Below are 16,565 nucleotides of genomic sequence, written 5' to 3' on the forward strand. Positions count from 1 at the left end.
AAGAGTCAGTCTCTGCAAAGAGTCAGTCTCTCCATTTCTGCCCAATTGGTACATTCAGTACATATTTCCCCCATAAAAGCTCCAAAACTAAGCCCTGGAAATCCAAAGAAGATGCAAAGGCACAAAGCAGAGGTGGGCCTTAATCAGGGCTGCACAATGCCAACATATGGCAGGTATGATAAGTGAATGCACAGAGTAGAATGGCCATGCTGGAAAAAGGTAGATGCTGTGTGCTATGCAGTAGCGGGCGGTGGCTCCAAGTCAGTGGGGCAGGTGAATTCCTTCTGGGTTTAACCCAGAGTGGATTTCACTGCCCCACTGATAGGAAGCCACAAACCACCACCAGTGCTATGTCTGTGTCCTCTTCTGGGTGAGAGCTGCTGGTACCTCTGAACGCAATTAAATATTAGACAGGTATCAATCAATCAAATTTATTGTGCGGTCATAGACCCATTATACATATAAAAGATTAAAACAAACAAAGTAAAATAAAAGATAAAAAATATACAGCCGGTACATCTATCAACCCAGGATGTTAGAGATGTGTTTGCTACGTGAGGATTGGGCCATGTGGAGGAATTTAGCAACCCCAAGCGAAATTAATTTATCAGTGCCGCATAAGAGGAACTGCAGTTTGTCCGGAGTTGTGCCTCCAGGCAGGTTTACAATCAAAGGGTTTAGGAGCTTGGCACGTGCAGTAGAATAGAGAGGACAAGTAAAGAGCACATGAGACAAGGATTCGATTTCATTCAGTTGGCAGGGGCAAAAACGGTTGGCTTGCGGGATGCCCCGGAAGTGACCTTCGAGAAGGGCTGACATTAAGCAATTAAACCTGGCCCTAGTGAAGGCTAATCTATAGCACGGGAGGTCTAATAATTCAAGGTACGGGGCAGGAGAGGGGGAAGAAAACCTCAGTCCTGAATGGAGGGGGGAACAGGTTGTAGCGGCATTGGCTATGTCTCGCTGGAGGTCTATATCCTTTAGTCGCCTATTGATGGTCATTTTAACTGAACTTGAGTCAAGTGTGGTTAGAGACTCCATTGGTAGGCCAAGGGAAGAGAATTTATGCTGCACCACTTTGGCCCAAGAGCTGCTAAAGCAATCGGACTGCATGGCAGTAAGGAATCCCAGTGCAGGATTGGTGGAAGCCATCTTGGACCAGAAACACAATGTTCAGGACCAAGAAAGGCATTCTAGGGAAGAAAACCCAGCCTCGAGTCTTAGGACTGCGTTGGGGACACAGCGGGGGACGCCAAAGATGGAACGGAGAAAATTAGAGAGAATGGCCTAAATTTTAGAGCAGAAATTCACAATCCATATTGGACTACCATAGAGGAGCTGGGGGACAATCTTAGCAGCGAAGACTCTAGTAGCGGCAGGTATAAATTGCCCGCCTTTAGAGAAAAAATAGTGGAGTAGCGCTTTAGCCAGAATCTTGGCCGAAGAAACGGAGGAGCGAATATGAGGGGTCCAGGAGAGTGAAGAATGGAACGTGATCCCCAAGTACTTATATTCCCTGACTTGGGAGACCCTCTGTCCGTTAATTCGCCAGACTGGGGTAAAAAGCCGAGAGGAAAAAATCAAAATTTTTGTTTTTGAAAAATTAATGGTTATTTTTTTTTATCACTATAGGCCATATAGGCACGAAAAAGCCTTCTAAGGCCTATTCTGGATAAAGACAAAAGAGCCGTATCGTCAGCATAGAGTAATAGGGGGCAGGCATGATCTGCTATTTTAGGAGGGTGAAAAGTGGCGGAATAGCAATACAGGCTAAGGTCATTTAAATAAAGGTTAAAAAGGGTAGGGGCCAATATGCAGCCCTGTCTCACCCCTCTGGTGACTGGGATAGGGTTGGTAAGGGAGCCGTCAGTTCCACACCGAACCCGAAGGGTGGAAGGTTGGTAAAATTGGAAAATAAGAAATAGAAGTCTTTTATCAATAGTTGTTTGGAGAAGCTTCACCCAAAGCCTATCTCTGGGGATTGAGTCGAAGGCCAAATTGAGATCGATAAAGGCCACATGGAGACTGTTCCCTAAGGGGCTGGTGTATTTTTCCGCAAGATGATTTAGCAGGGCACAGTGGTCGAGAGTGGATCTAAATTTTCTAAAACCGGCCTGTTCAGGACCTAAAATGGTCTCCTCCTCAATCCAGGAAGTCAGTCTACCGTTAAGATATCTAGCATTGAGTTTCCCAATGGTAGAGAGCAAGGTAATAGGTCTAAAGTTCTGGGGGTTATCCTGGGGTCCCTTTTTATAGATGGGGATCACAATAGCATCCAGCCAAGCAGCGGGGATAAGACCAGAGAAGTTTATCCATGTAAAGAGATTAGAAAAAAGGGGGGCCCACCATGCTGATTGTGACTTCAATAGGTCAGAAGGGATAGCATCGGGACCAGGAGCTTTACCAGTCTTCAAGCCTTTGATGAGTGAGATGATCTCATTCTGCAAGACAGGGGGCCAGGGAGGGAGGTCCAGGCAGTCGAGGCAATTTAACTTATTAGGTGACAAAGATGTAGGCTCCTTGAACAAGTCAGAAAAGTGTTTTTCCCAGACATAGGGGGGAATATGGCAGGCAACTGGGTTCGAAGAGGACAGGGCATCCGTAACCAGAGCCCAAAAGATCTTGGAATTGTTAAGTTTGGAGGCATTGATTAGTGCCTTCCACCCAGCAAGAGTGGCTTGCCTCTTTTTAGAAACCAAAAGGGATTTATAGTATCGTTTGGCGGCATAGTATTCCGTCGGGAGATGATTGGAATTACTGTTCCTATAGGTGACGTAAATCCTCCTCAGGTTTTTCTTAGCAGCAACACATTCATTGTCGAACCAGCGGGTGGAGTGAAAGGAGCCGTGAGACTTTAAATGATGGGGGGGTGTTTTAAAAAAGGGTCCAGGGCAAGGACCAAGTTGGAATAGGCAGCTAATTTGAGTTGAGGATCTGTAGCATTCCTAATGCATTCTTTGAGCTCCAGAGCCGGGGAAGATTCTAGAAATCTGGCTATCCTGGCAGAAGAGTCCGAAGACCATTTGATCCTCCTATGTCTGAGAGAAAAGGAGTTATGATTATAGATAGGGTTGGGTTTTAAATGGACCGGTTCCCCGGATGAAAGTGAGAACATTAATGGGAGGTGATCACTGTCCAATCTAATACCCACTGTGAAGTAGGCTATGGCATTGAATAAGGAGGAGGAAACCAACACATAGTCGACCACGCTACTGCCCCGGCCTGAAATGAAAGTGAATTCGGCACAGTCATCGAACTTGTGGTGGCCATTCAGAATTGACAGGTTAAAACAACCCGCCAAGAGCAGCAGGTGGGTGCCACCATAGTTCATCTTTTGATCTTTAGATGACCATTCATGGGAGGACAATAAATCAGTGAGGTCTGTGGCTTCCCAAAGGTTGGAAGAGAATAGGCTGATGTTGTTAGGTCCTATCCTAGCATTGAAGTTGCCCATGATGATAAGGGGTGTATAAGGGTGGCACGATTCGATGTCAAGGATATAGGTCTCAGGGTCTCCCAAGCCACAGAAACGTCCCTCCTGGTCGAAAAGGGGGGGGATATAAACATTGATCAAAAGAAGAGATAGGTCGCTAGATTCTAACAAAGCGGCCATAGCCATATTGCCGCAAGTGGGGAGTTTGGAGAGTGAAACAGCCAAGGAGGTTGCATAAAGGATAGCCAGCCCCGCCCTGGGTCTACCTTTACCCCTGGGAGAAGCGGCTGGGAGGTCAATGGAAGAAAAGCCTTCAAGGGTGATTGTATCGATTGCCCAGGTTTCTTGCAAAAAAATCACGTCAAAATTAGTCAAAAAAGATAGCAAATCTGGCGAGTTGCGTTTAGAAGCCCAGCCAGCTATGTTCCACGATAGAAGATTGAGCAGGGCGTTAGGGCTGTCAAAGTTGGACAAAGGGGGCTGGGGGGGAGGGCAAAGGGAAAGTGAATCAGGAAAACGAGCTAAAGGTTGTCGGTGGAGCGCCTCAGGTGGAGGGGGCGAGGAGTGAAGCAAGAGTGACTGGAAAGCCATATGGAGGGAAAGGGGCAATTCGGGTTACCCAGGTCATCAGACGTGGGTGAGGCGGATATAACTAGAGGCGCCCCTGGAGTCCATGTGGTGTTCAAAAGGCCAGGAAAGGATTGGAAAGGTGGCTGGGAAATCGGAACCTGGGTTAACCCTCTGGCCTTGGGGAAACGATTGGGAGTGGCATCAGCCTCAGATGTGTGCAGATCCTCCGTTGGTTTTCCCTCTCTAAAGATACTGAGTAGATGGTCCTTAAAGCGTTCAAGTCTCAGCAAAACATCTAATTGGGCCTGGGGGAGTAATGTGGCAAAAGTACGGGACACCATAAGCTCATCTCCATTAGGGAAGCCCTTGGGGGTATTGGTGGAGGGGGTAGTATCTGGAGTGCCGACCACGTGGCTCAACTGTATTGGGGGTGGGGAAGAAGGGCCAAATGCAGACTGGAATCCTATCAGTGTCCGATCATTTGGAAATGACTGATTACTATCCCTTCTGCCTTGCCACAAACCAGAAGTAGGTCGGTCATGGCGGAGGGAGATTGACTTAGGACTGGGGAGAGTAGTTCTAGCAGCTCCTAAGGTGTTGGGCTGGAAGACTATTAACGGCCTGGGGGGAGAAATATTTAGAAAGTAATGATGTAACAGGATGCCAGACTTTTGTAGCTTCTCTCTTACGTTGTAAATCCGGTTTGCAGTAATCGCTGAGTGGAAAGTAACAATAAGTCTCCAAGAACGTGAATAAGTGGAAAGATTAACCATGTGGTCAATGTAGCTTATTTGTTGTTTAGCAAGGAGGACCCGACTGAAACAGGTGTCCAGGAAGGAGATGCTCGGGAAGGAGGGCCGGGTGTCAGGATCCTTTTGATGACATATGGCAAGAAGTTTACGAGGTTGTAAGACTAAATTCCAGGAAGAGGCACCCCAGAGAGGTGCTCGGGATGTTGTAGAAAGGATGGATTTCGGCCTTGTCCGAAGGGTGGAAAGAGTTTCCGCCTGCCTGGTGTAGATGTGATGTAGGGGCGGTTGGTTCTTTATCGGCTGAGAGAAACTCGTCCTAGTCGGATCAGGCTTAGGAGGATGTCTTGTGGGGTTATACGCCGTGGCTGAGTCCTTCACCACACAAGCAGCCCGAGGGCTTAGAGAATGATGGTCAGACCGGCTGTTTTCCTTGGGAGAGGTCTGCTGAGAGAGGGTTTTCTTGTAGGCAATACCATGATGGTGCAGGATTGTCGAAGGGGGGTTAGAGGAAGAGTCCAGAAGGTTGAATAAGGGCTTGAAATTCATTTTCTTGCCTGGGTTAAATTTGGGATTCTTAATATTCTTGGGTTTTTTGGCTCTTGTGGAGATCAGCTTGCGAGGTCTAGAAGCCTTGGGGGCCCTCCTGGGGGCTGGCTTGGTGGAGCTTGAACAAGTAATCGAACTAACTGGCTGGCCTGAGTCGCTGGACTTATTGCTTAAAAGTAGACCCATAGCCTGGACGAGTGTTGTCAGTAGGCTGTTAGTTTCAGCAATGTACACTTTAATCAAAGACAATTCCTCCAGCATTAAGTCATCTCTGGCCGGCAGGGGGGGTTGTAGGTCTGCAGCATTCTGTGAAGAAGGCGTCCCATGTATGGATTGTGTAATCAAAGATGGGGTTGAAAGTTCCTGCAATTCATGTAGTGAGTCAAGGGTTAACAAATCAGTGGGAATATCACCCCCTGGCAAGATAGGAGAGCAATTGAAGCCTGCATCCAAAAGCTCCTCTGCTAGGTTTTGAGAGTGGGAAAGTTCACTCACCAGCTGTTTTGGGAGTTGGTTATCTAGAGACCACTCTAGCGTCTCTCCTTCCAAAGTGTTTGGCTTGGGGGGAAAGTACTGTGTTATCATGGGTTGTTGGCAATTCTCCTCCCCCCCCAAGTAAGCCCATTTCTCTGCATTTCTGTCTTGTAAAGACCATTTTAGACCCCCAAAATGCAATTGTCAGGTGGGGGGGAGTAAGGAAAGAGCAGACGGCTCAGCCAGAGTAAGTAAGTGAGATACTATTGGCGTGATTACACTCTGTTATTCAGAAAAGCAAACATTGTAGCCGCCGATCCTCAAGGAAATTTAGACGCGGACAGATTGGCAGTTGGCAGGAAACTCCAGCGTCTTATCTAATCTTAAAGGTTAGTGATAAGCCTCCAAGAAATGTGGGAGTCTGTAACATATTCATGCGAGGCAGCAATATATCCAGCAGGGCAACAGGAATTCGGGCAATGCAGAGAATAAAAGGAGAAGCCGATAAAAGTAAAGCTGAATCAAGAGAAGACTAAAACACGTCTTACCATGGTGGCTGCTCAACCGGAAGTCTTAGACAGGTATCTCCTCTGTTGTCTTTTTGGTGCCTACTAGGGATGGGCAAGAAATTTGATTCAGTTCATATTTCATGCCGAATCTATCAAATTTGCATATTCCAAAATAATATGAGAACCAAAACACATTCATCCTCCAAAATTCGCACTTATTCGCATTTTGCAGTACAGTTCGCCAGCCAAACTTTTTTTGTTTAAAATGATGCATGTGTTAGAGGAAAGTGTGCATAAACATGAATATATGAATGAAAATAACATACAAGAATGGATTGATTACATGAGAAATGGCATCTGTGTTGGAATTTTTTTTAGAGGGGTTTTTTTTAAGTGATTTTTTAAAGATGTTTTGTTTTTAAGATGGTTTTAGCATTTTAACACTTGTTTGTTGCCCTGGGATCCTCCTGGGAGAACGGGTGGGATATAAATTTAAATCACCATCATCACAGCTGCCAGCAAACAGAATGTGTATCCTTGGCATTCTGATATCGTAAACAGCTGTGAAGTTAAGATATAAGTGAAAACATGTTATGTTTTTGGCAAGCCAATGCTGAAGTGTGTCAAAGGGAACCTTTTTTTAATGAAAGGGCCACATTTCCTTGGGGGCAGCCCTCCAGGGACCACATGGGTGAGGCCAGAGGCAAAAAGGTGGAAATACAACATCTGTAACTTACAGTTACACAGTACATTCCAGCCAACTCTGATCCGATCACTTGGGATGGGATAGTGGCAGGAGTTAGCAAGGTCCGAAGGAGAATAGTGCTGACATTGGGGGCGTAAAGGACAAGGGAAGAAGGATAGCAAAGGCTCTGCAATTCCTCACTTTCCTTCTTTGCATCTCCAAAATCAGTGTGACCTTGTAAGTGGGGTTGGTGAGTGAAACCGGGGCTGGTTTGGGGGTGGGGTTTAGTAGGGGTTGGTGCGGTTTGCGACCAAAGTGAGCAGAGGTTCAGCCCCTAAATTTGGGATAAACTGCTTGCAAAAATGTGTACATTAATCAAAGCTGCATACAAAAATCTTTTTATTAGAAGTTTGCACTAAAATGCTGAAGAATTTTCATAAGGATTTCTTTTTTAAAAAAACATCAAATTGCTACAGAAATGTGGAGAACCAAATTTAAGATTATAAAAATGAGAAACTGTAAGAACCAAAACTGACAGGTCATTCCATCCCTACCTGATTACTGAGGTCTTTGGGGGAGTCACTGTTCCCCATGGCTCAGGTGCACGACTCAAATCCATGAGGAGCCAAATGTGCAGTATTGTGGGCCCAATTTTATGGAACTCCCTTCCAGTTGAGGTCGGACAGGCCCTTTCCCTGTAGAACTTCTGGCGCCTACTGAAGAAGTTTTTATTCCGGCAGGCATTTTAATTAAATTCTGATTTTATACTTGGAACTCATTTTATTTTCATTGCAAATGTTCATGTTATTTTTTAAAAAGTCAGACTGATGCAGTAATGGGATGGATTGACACATGTGAAACTGATATGGACCAGAAATAGGCAGAACTAGCCCTTCTTAACTCAAATAGATTCATGCCCCCACCCAAACTGGACTTGCTGCCCAAACCATAACAGATTTTGACCTAGAAATTGCTAGAATTCCTCTGTAGCCTTTATTTGCTGCACAAATGCCATGCTCAGCTTAAAGAAATCAACCCATGTTATTTCCCCCCATCCATACCTTATTCTGTCTCTCCCCTTCCCCCCACTGCCAATTCCATTTTTGTCTGGGAACTGTCACTCAGAATTATTCACATTTGCCTTTTATCTCTGAGGGACCAAACAGTGAAAAGATCCTCCCCAAACTGCCCCCCAATTCCTCTTCTCCAAGCTGTGGAAAGGCCTTTTGAAATGTACAGATTTCAGACTTTTCAAAGGAGGCTTCAGATCTCACTAATAAGGCCTACATCTTGGGGCTGAGGACTTGTCACTTTGTGCACAGGGATCTGAATTTGGGGCTGCTACTCACTTTACTGTGCACTTGGAATGGGGTTCACTGCATGGTTCCAATCCGCTTGCATTCTGATTGTCTGTTGTTTGATTCTGATCTGCCCTTTTTTGTTCTTCCTCGCTCTCATACTTGCTAATTTGATCTGCTGTGTGTGTTTTTGGCTGATTCGATCCACTGTTTATTTTATTTTCTGTGGCCAAAATTTTGTAGTTACCAATGTAGCTACTTACATAAACGATGACAGTATTTGATGTGGTTTTTTGGCAGTGGGGAAAACATTGCATAATTTTTAGGTAGCTTACTTGAATGATCACAGCGTTCCACGTGGTTTAACTCAACGTAACTCAACGTAAAATAGTGGGGGGGGGGGTTGCATTTTTTTTTAAAGTGAAGATTTACCCTGTGTTCCATTCACATTTTTTTCACAGAGATTAAGGAGTTAGGACATGTTCTTCATTTTAAAAAATCAATAGGCCAGCTAAATTAAATAAGTTTTACCATTTGTCTACAACTTGCTGGAGAAGCAATGCAAATTAATGCTGGTTTAGTGGTTTGTTTGTTTAATGTATCTGGTGGTGTCATGCTGAAATTCAACCATATTGGGCGAAAGCGGTCGATAATGTACAGTTGATTATTGGATGCAGGCTATTTATTTTATTTTATTTTATTTTGCTAGCAGATGTTGCATTAGGCCTATTAAAATATTATCTAAATAACAAACACCAAATGTTGGTGTGGAACATTTTCACAGTTGCTAGTATAAAAGTGACTAAAAGATGAACTTAAACCTAAGAAGAACCCTACTAGATTAGGGCCAATGGCTGATCTCGTCAAGCATCCTGTTCTCAAGGGGCTAACCAGAAGCCTATAGGAAGTCTGCAAACAGGATATGAGTGTATCAGTGCTCGCCTCAGTTGTGATTCCTATCAACTGATGTTCAGAAGCATACTACCTCCGACACAGGAGATTTACAAGACGGGGGGTACATGTGCAAGACATGGTAAGGATGACGGTATGCCAGTATAGTTTGTAACTATCAAAGTTTGCAGTACTTGTATGTAAGAATGGCGTTCCCGCCTCATGCTGGGGTGTGTTTGCCACCCTCCCAACTCTTTGGAAGACTCGGGAATATTCCCGAAGGTTTTAGTGGGGTCAGGTGGGGTATATTGACCATTGGGAAGAAGGGACAAGCAGGGTTTAAAAGCCCGCTCCTCCCTTGGAACTCAAACTCAAAGGGTTATTCCAACTCCTCATGTGCCTAGAGACGTTTGTTCATGCTACATGTGTGTATAAACTGAGGTTGACAGAGGAAAGCAAGTTACTTTGGTCTCCAGGGTGAGACAGGTAAGCTGGATGTTACCACTGCTCTCCCTTGTAAGTATTTGCCTTGGACCCTCAGAAAGTACTTCCATCTGGGTCAAGACGGAACGTCAAGGGAGAGCTTCGGACACATTTACTCGGAATGGCTGTCATGGAAGAAAGGGAGTAAATGGCTCTTTACCCACCTCTGTTACAGCAACCACCTCACTCTGCCTAATGGTAGGGCCGATCCTGTGTGGAAAGCCAGCCCTGCTGCATCTAGGGGCCCTGCAATCCTGCTTCCAAAGTCCCGTCCTGATGACACAACTGCTCAGGATGCCTGGAGCTCTTTCAAGACACTGTGCTGCAATTGACTTGAAGGGATGACAAACCAGAAGGGGGACTGCTGATGCCAACATCCTGATGCAAGCCTGAATGACATGTAAACCCACAGCAAACATGGTAAAGGAAGCGTAGCATTCATATTTTCTTTCCAAAAGCATCTTGTAAACGCTCCACTTGCAAGGGATTCTCACCTGTGGCTACGGTCAGGAAAACAGCCAGAAGATGAACTGATACCCCTTTTGTTTCAAGGATTGTCATAGGAACAGTGGGGGTCCTTCAGAAAATATTTTTAGGATTAAGTACCATCATGAGGCAAAGTTCAGACATATTCGGTGGCAGTACTGTAAGGTGAGGGAACACGGGGAGCAGAGCTCCAGATTTATTTATTTTTTTCAGAATGATGATATATATCATCTGCTGGAGCAAGGGAATGAGGTGATCATGAGGCTTTCAAGTTTGCACAGAGTTAGAGAATAAGCAAAACAATCCAGCAGAGGCTGCCTACTGCTACTTCCTACTAGCGGTTTTAATGGTAGCACTTCTTTGCAAGACTGTATAAGGTCGTGTTTCAGCTGTCTGAAGCAGTAGCATAGTGGCAAATTGAGAACTGCTGGGTCCCTTCATATCATAGCCAAGCTCCCCACTTTTTTTTTTTTTTGCTGCGGGGTTGAAAATAAGATCCTTGTTAATGCTTAGGAACCAATAAGCATGAAAGAGGAGAATGTTAGAGTCTTCTCAGTGGCTGACTCACCTCCTTTCATTCTGGTTGGCTCCAATCAGCAGGAAAGGACAAGGAAGCATGCTAGAAGACTCTTCTCGGTGGCTAACACACTATCCTTTCATGCTAATTGGCTTGTAGGATGCTGGAGACATAGGGACCCTGCTCCCAAAAAAGTAAAGGGTCTAAGATCCCCTGAGACCCCTCCCCACAACTACACCCCTGGCCTGAAGACAGTTTGTTAAAGCTCAGTGTGTTTTACAAGTTGAATGTATGCCGTCAGAAGCAGCATTGGGCCAATGGGGTGTTGTCCCACCAACCTCAGTCTACCAGCCTCCACCTGCTTGCCTTCTTATGTACATCCAGTTCAGGGTGTTGAACTGGCTGTCAGCTTTCTCCTCAATGTTGCCATTATAGAACACAGTCAAGAGGAGGATGGGGGCAAAACTAAAATTAGTTGGCTCTGCTTGTCATTGGCTCTGGCTTCACCTCCTGCTGCTCTCTACCTTCCATACTACCAGCCTTGTTGGGCACCAGCTGGTCATAAATAAGTACCACTGAGTTCAAGGAGCTTATTCCCAGGAAACTGTGCATAAAGTGGATACAGTAATGTTGATCCTAATAAGATGGGTATGGATCAACACACAGCATTTTTGCACTCTTCTTGGGGTCATGGCTGTTGTGGCTGTCCTGATGAGGTCCAGCATTTTAAATTTACTACTATGCCATTGTTCACTGGGATTTTCTGAGTGCTGTTTGAGCCAAAGGAATTGAAAATACCAGAGTCTCTGGAAGCAATAAAGAAATGCTGTGTCCACAGTGAAGGAGGCATCCGAAGTTGTTGATCACTGACAATATTCCGTGGTTGATTGTCTCCCTGCTATTCACCTTCTGCTGCATTACAAACCTACGGGGATTCCCTAAACTGCAAGATTGTTTATAGAATGAATGAGAGGAGATTGCATGAGAGGAGTGCCATGATTTCCTCTTCAATGGGCAATTGAAAAATTCATTCTGGAGCTAAGACAGATGGATGGTTGCAAAATATAGAAGATGGATCATGTTTCAGGATTAACTAAATGTGGCAGTTCAGCCATCTCAGCTGTAAGCCAGGGACTTTTCAAGTACATGATGGCTTTTCAAGCTTCCCTCTGATTGTAGGATGTGTGTTCTCATTTCATTATCTGGTACCAGGCCTCACTTTTGTGCTATTACACTGATGAGGGTGCCTAGGCTGCATCGAAATTGAGGCTTGATTCAGAGCCAGCAACAGCAAGTAATTCCTTATTGTAACCCTTGCCTTCATTTGAAGGCTGTCCTGCAGGCTGTTAGTCAGATCATACTCACCAACACTGATATGCACAATGTCAGCTTCAGATTTTGGGGGTCCCTTAGGCACAACACTCTCAGGGTGCCCTTGCCATGCTCACCGCTGCCCTTTCACTTGCCCTCTCCCCCTAGACCGGGTGTTACCAATGTGGCACCCACAGGCACCAGTGGGCCCACCAGTACCTCTTATGGTGACCCTGAAAGATCTCGGCAAATATACTGTCAAAAATCGACAATGCATGAGAAACTGTTCTTCCTGCTCAGCTTCTCTTTGCACCCGACTCAGCGTCTCCTAAAGTGAACATACCCATATTGCAATAGATGTCAGGATTACATACTGACCCTCCCATCCATCCTAAACAGAGAAGAGGTATAAAGAGCTTCTCACTGTGAGTGAACCATGCCATGGTAACTGATGTAGGTGCCTTTTCCTCCATTGATAGGGCTGCTGATGAGGGAAGGGGCCATGCCTACACCATTTTGTGGTCCTGTTTCTCCAGCTCCCTCCTCATTCTTTCTCCAGTCCTTTTCTCGGTTGCTTTCTGGCTACATGGAAAGGGCTGGAGCTCAGTGGCAGAGCATTTGCTTTGCATGCAGAAGGTCCCAGGTACAATCCCCAACATCTCCAAGTAGAGCTGAAAAAGAAAAGACCCTTGTCTCAAAACCTGGAGACCTGCTACCAGTCAGCATAGACAATATTGAGCTAGATGGATCAATGGACTGACTTCCTAGAAAGCAGCATCCTGTGTCCCTACATTTCTTCCATTGTCGCTCCATCTCTTCCTTTCTCACCCTACCTTCAGTCTCTTCTTCCCCTCCTCTTGTGGACATTCCATATTACAGCTTTTTGCCCCCAATTTCTCTTTCAGAGCCACCCTCCTGTCATTCGACTACTTGCACTCTTGACCCTGTTCTGTCTTCTTTCCTGAAATCTATCACTCCAGCTATCCTCCATGAAGGATCTTTAATCTTTGCTTAGCATCCTGGCCCTTTGCCTTCCTGTTGGATGCCTGCCTTTGTCTCTGATTTGTTGACCTCCTTTTTTTCTTTTAACTAATATCTTCTTATCTCTTTGCTTCCTTTCTGTCTCTAGTTCTCAAACTGGTGGTGCTCCCTCAAGTCCTTCAGTTTCTGTCTGATAATTCTCTCCTTGATCCCTGTCAGTTTGGATTTTCATCGGCTTACTCAGCTGAAACAGCTCTTATCTCAATTTCTGATTATCTTCTTGGTGCTAAATATCAAGCTCGGTCTCTCTTCCGCCTCCTGAATTTATCTTTGGCTTTTGACACCTTTGATCATTTGCGTCTCTCTTTTCTCCTCTAGATTTCTCTGACTCCCATGGTATCTTTCACGTTGACCCTCAAGGTTTCAGTTAACATCTCTGTCACTCTTTCTCTCCTCTTCTTTTCCATTATCTGCTGGAGTTAGTGCTGTGCTGAAAGTTTCTTCTATGTTTCGAATCACTCCCCATCCATTAAAGACAAAAGATAAATTGCATTCTAAAAATTATCAATGGGGAGAGTAAATTTTGGCAAAATTCTAATGGGTGGGATGCAGCATTTTCATTCTGCATACCTTACTTTCTAGACAGTTGAGGAGCTTGGTGAGTGCTCCTTCTTTCACTCTGCAGATCATCTCATCAGTGGTCTGCACTCTGCAGCCTTCCTGGGTACCAACACTTCAGTGCCCAAGAGTTCATACCCAGGAGTTCTTAATTTTGTGGGGAACCTATGTGAATAGAGCAAGTTTCCTGCAGCAGGCATTCAGCCTTCAGTATTTGAATAAGGAGCTGCAATGGGGACATGCAGAAGGTTGTGAGGCCAAGAGGCTCTCACTCCTGCTCTCCCCCTTGCATGACAATAATCCTGTGGGAGGAGGAACATGAGTGACTAGGATGCTGATCTTGCACAGAAAACTATCCATGGTCCGAAACACTTGGTGTCTCGTCTATATACACCAATACCTCAGTTAACAAAGTAGATGTGTTCCTGGACATGACTTCTTTAACAGAAACTTTGGTACCAGTGGTAGGAATAACATGGAAAGAATAGGAATAGGTTCCTACTCCTATTCATAGATGGTGGGGGCAGCTTCAAGAGGGGCTTTAATGGGTGCCTATACGGTATCCACCCACTCCCACTCCTCCTCTGAATTGTACTGGATCCTTCCCTCCCCAGCCCTGGGAGAAAGCAAGAGATCTCTTTAATGCAAAACAAAGCTTGCCATTTTCACCCTAGCAAGGCAAAGGTACAGGCTTATCAGTTTATTGATAGCAAAGCAAAGGCACAGGCTGGTCAGTTTCACCTTAAAGCAAAGGCACAGGCTTGAAAGTTTATCCATAGCAAAGCAAAGCCTGTCAGTTTCAATTTTTAAAAAGCCTTCCTTAAAAGGAGCTTGGTTCCTGGAGGATTCCTTAATTGAGGTATTACCATACTCTTGTCACATGCATCCAGATAGCTCCTGCAGGACTTACCCTTTCGTTTTTACTTCCTACTATACTGGGACAGTTGAAAGATGGAAATAACTCCACTATCCTTTGTTGCTCACTTATGTGAGGCAGTGCCCGTGCTTCTTGAAAACCCCTTGATGTCCTCAGCAGAGCTTTCATGTAAGCTCTGGAAGCCAGAGAGGCTGTATGAGTGAAGTGCTTTTGCTTGTAAAGAAATCAGTGCAGATGCTTTCTTTTTTAAAAAGGTGAAATGAAGGATTTCAGTGCACCCATCTCAAGTGCTCAGTCGCCATCCTCCCCAGCTTCGCATGCTTCAGTTAAAGAAGAAGACGTAGTAAGGACGCTCCTCCCATTGGGCTTTTTTTTTCCAGACCAGGAAGTATGGGCAGCCAGGAAAAGAAAAACACTTGCACCAAACCACTTCACAATAATAAAGTGCACCATATATATATTCTGAAATGACCTACGAATGAGGCAGAAATTCAGAAGTATTTTTCATGGAGAGAAATTGGGGAACGGTTTTGTCACAGCACTAGCTGGTGGTCCCCTGTTGGTTTTCTATCCTGAGTCTAATTTTTTGCTCCCCTTTATGTATTCTCAATTCCGTAAGCCATTCATTCTATCTCCGATACTAAATTTGTGTCTGTGGTGTTCACCTCCACTGCACTTTGCATCTCCCATTCTTTCATCTGCCCTCATGTAAAATTTCTCATCAGTGATGCCCAGTGAAGTGCTTCACCAGTGGGAACCATCTGCTGCTGTTGCAGAGCATTCAAGGGAATGCGAAGTCCTGCCTTTATCAGTAACTGTCATGATGAGACAGTCATGATAGAGACAAAGGGTGCCGCAGTCAGAACCAGGCGAGAGCTCATTTAAGCGTTGGTTAGCTCATGGATGGAGAACCTCAGGCCCAGGGACCAAATGTGACACTCCAGGCCTCTCTATATGGCCCTTGGGACGTCCCCCAGGGCACACACCCCTCTCAGCCACACTCCTCATCAGCTCTCTTTGAGTGTTTTTCCTCAGCTGAAATGTGTCCTTGAACTCTAATGCCCTTTGCTTGCCTAGATGGAGGATAGAGAGGGCCCCTGAGAAAGTTGCCCAGATGAGAATGTGGTCCTCAGTCTGAAAAAGGGTCCCCACTTCTGGGTTAGCTGCTGCAGGTGCTTAGGTGCAGATTGATGATATCAGAGATGGCAATTAGCCAATCTGCAGCACTCACTGGCACAGTGCTGATGTCAGCAAGGGCAACTAGCCAATTAGCAACTGTGCATTTTCACAGTGCTGTCAGGGGTGCCTCCTTCTTCCATCATCACCTCATGATGGTTGCAAAATCCATCCTCCTCCCCATTACCCCACAATGGCACATGGAAGCTCCTACAAATAAACCAGCCACATTCCCTACTTTTATTTTTTACAATAATTTTTATTCAAATTTTCATAAAGCATACAAAACAAAATCATAAAACATTCAAAGACAAAAAACAAAACAAAACAAAAATGATTAAACAAAAAAATAAAATGTTGACTTCCCATTTGTCGCAGATCAAATCAGTTATAGGTCTACAATATATAACAATCCTGTCTCTTAAATTATATTATAAAATCACTTTCCTCCAGTAGTTATCTTAATTAACCATCAAATCTCATAAACATTACTTTATTCTTTCCACAAAAAGTCAAAGAGAGGTTTCAATTCTTTAAGAAATATATCTATCAATTTTTCTCCAAATAAACATGTCGATTAATCCATCTCGTTAATAATAATAATAATCTTATTGTCATAACCATAGTCCAAATAAACATATCGATTAATCCATCTCATCAAAATCTGTTAGGTCCAATAATTTCAATAGCCATTATTCCATTATCCATATTAATTCCATCTTCCATCTTCAATAGTCCTGTTAAGTCCAGTAATTTCAGTGTCCAATCTTCCATTATCAGTATTCCATAATAATCTTGCTGTCATAGCCATAGTCATATAATAAGAGTCTGATGGGAATTTCCTCTATCCCAAATATTTTCTTGCCATCAATTCTGAATAAGTTGCTGAAATATTGTTGTAAAGTCATATCTCTGTTCTTCTTTTTTACAAAATGCACTGGCTCATCTCTTGAGAGTT

The sequence above is a fragment of the Rhineura floridana genome, chromosome 14, assembly GCF_030035675.1.
Source record: "Rhineura floridana isolate rRhiFlo1 chromosome 14, rRhiFlo1.hap2, whole genome shotgun sequence".
NCBI classification, from domain to species: domain Eukaryota; kingdom Metazoa; phylum Chordata; class Lepidosauria; order Squamata; family Rhineuridae; genus Rhineura; species Rhineura floridana.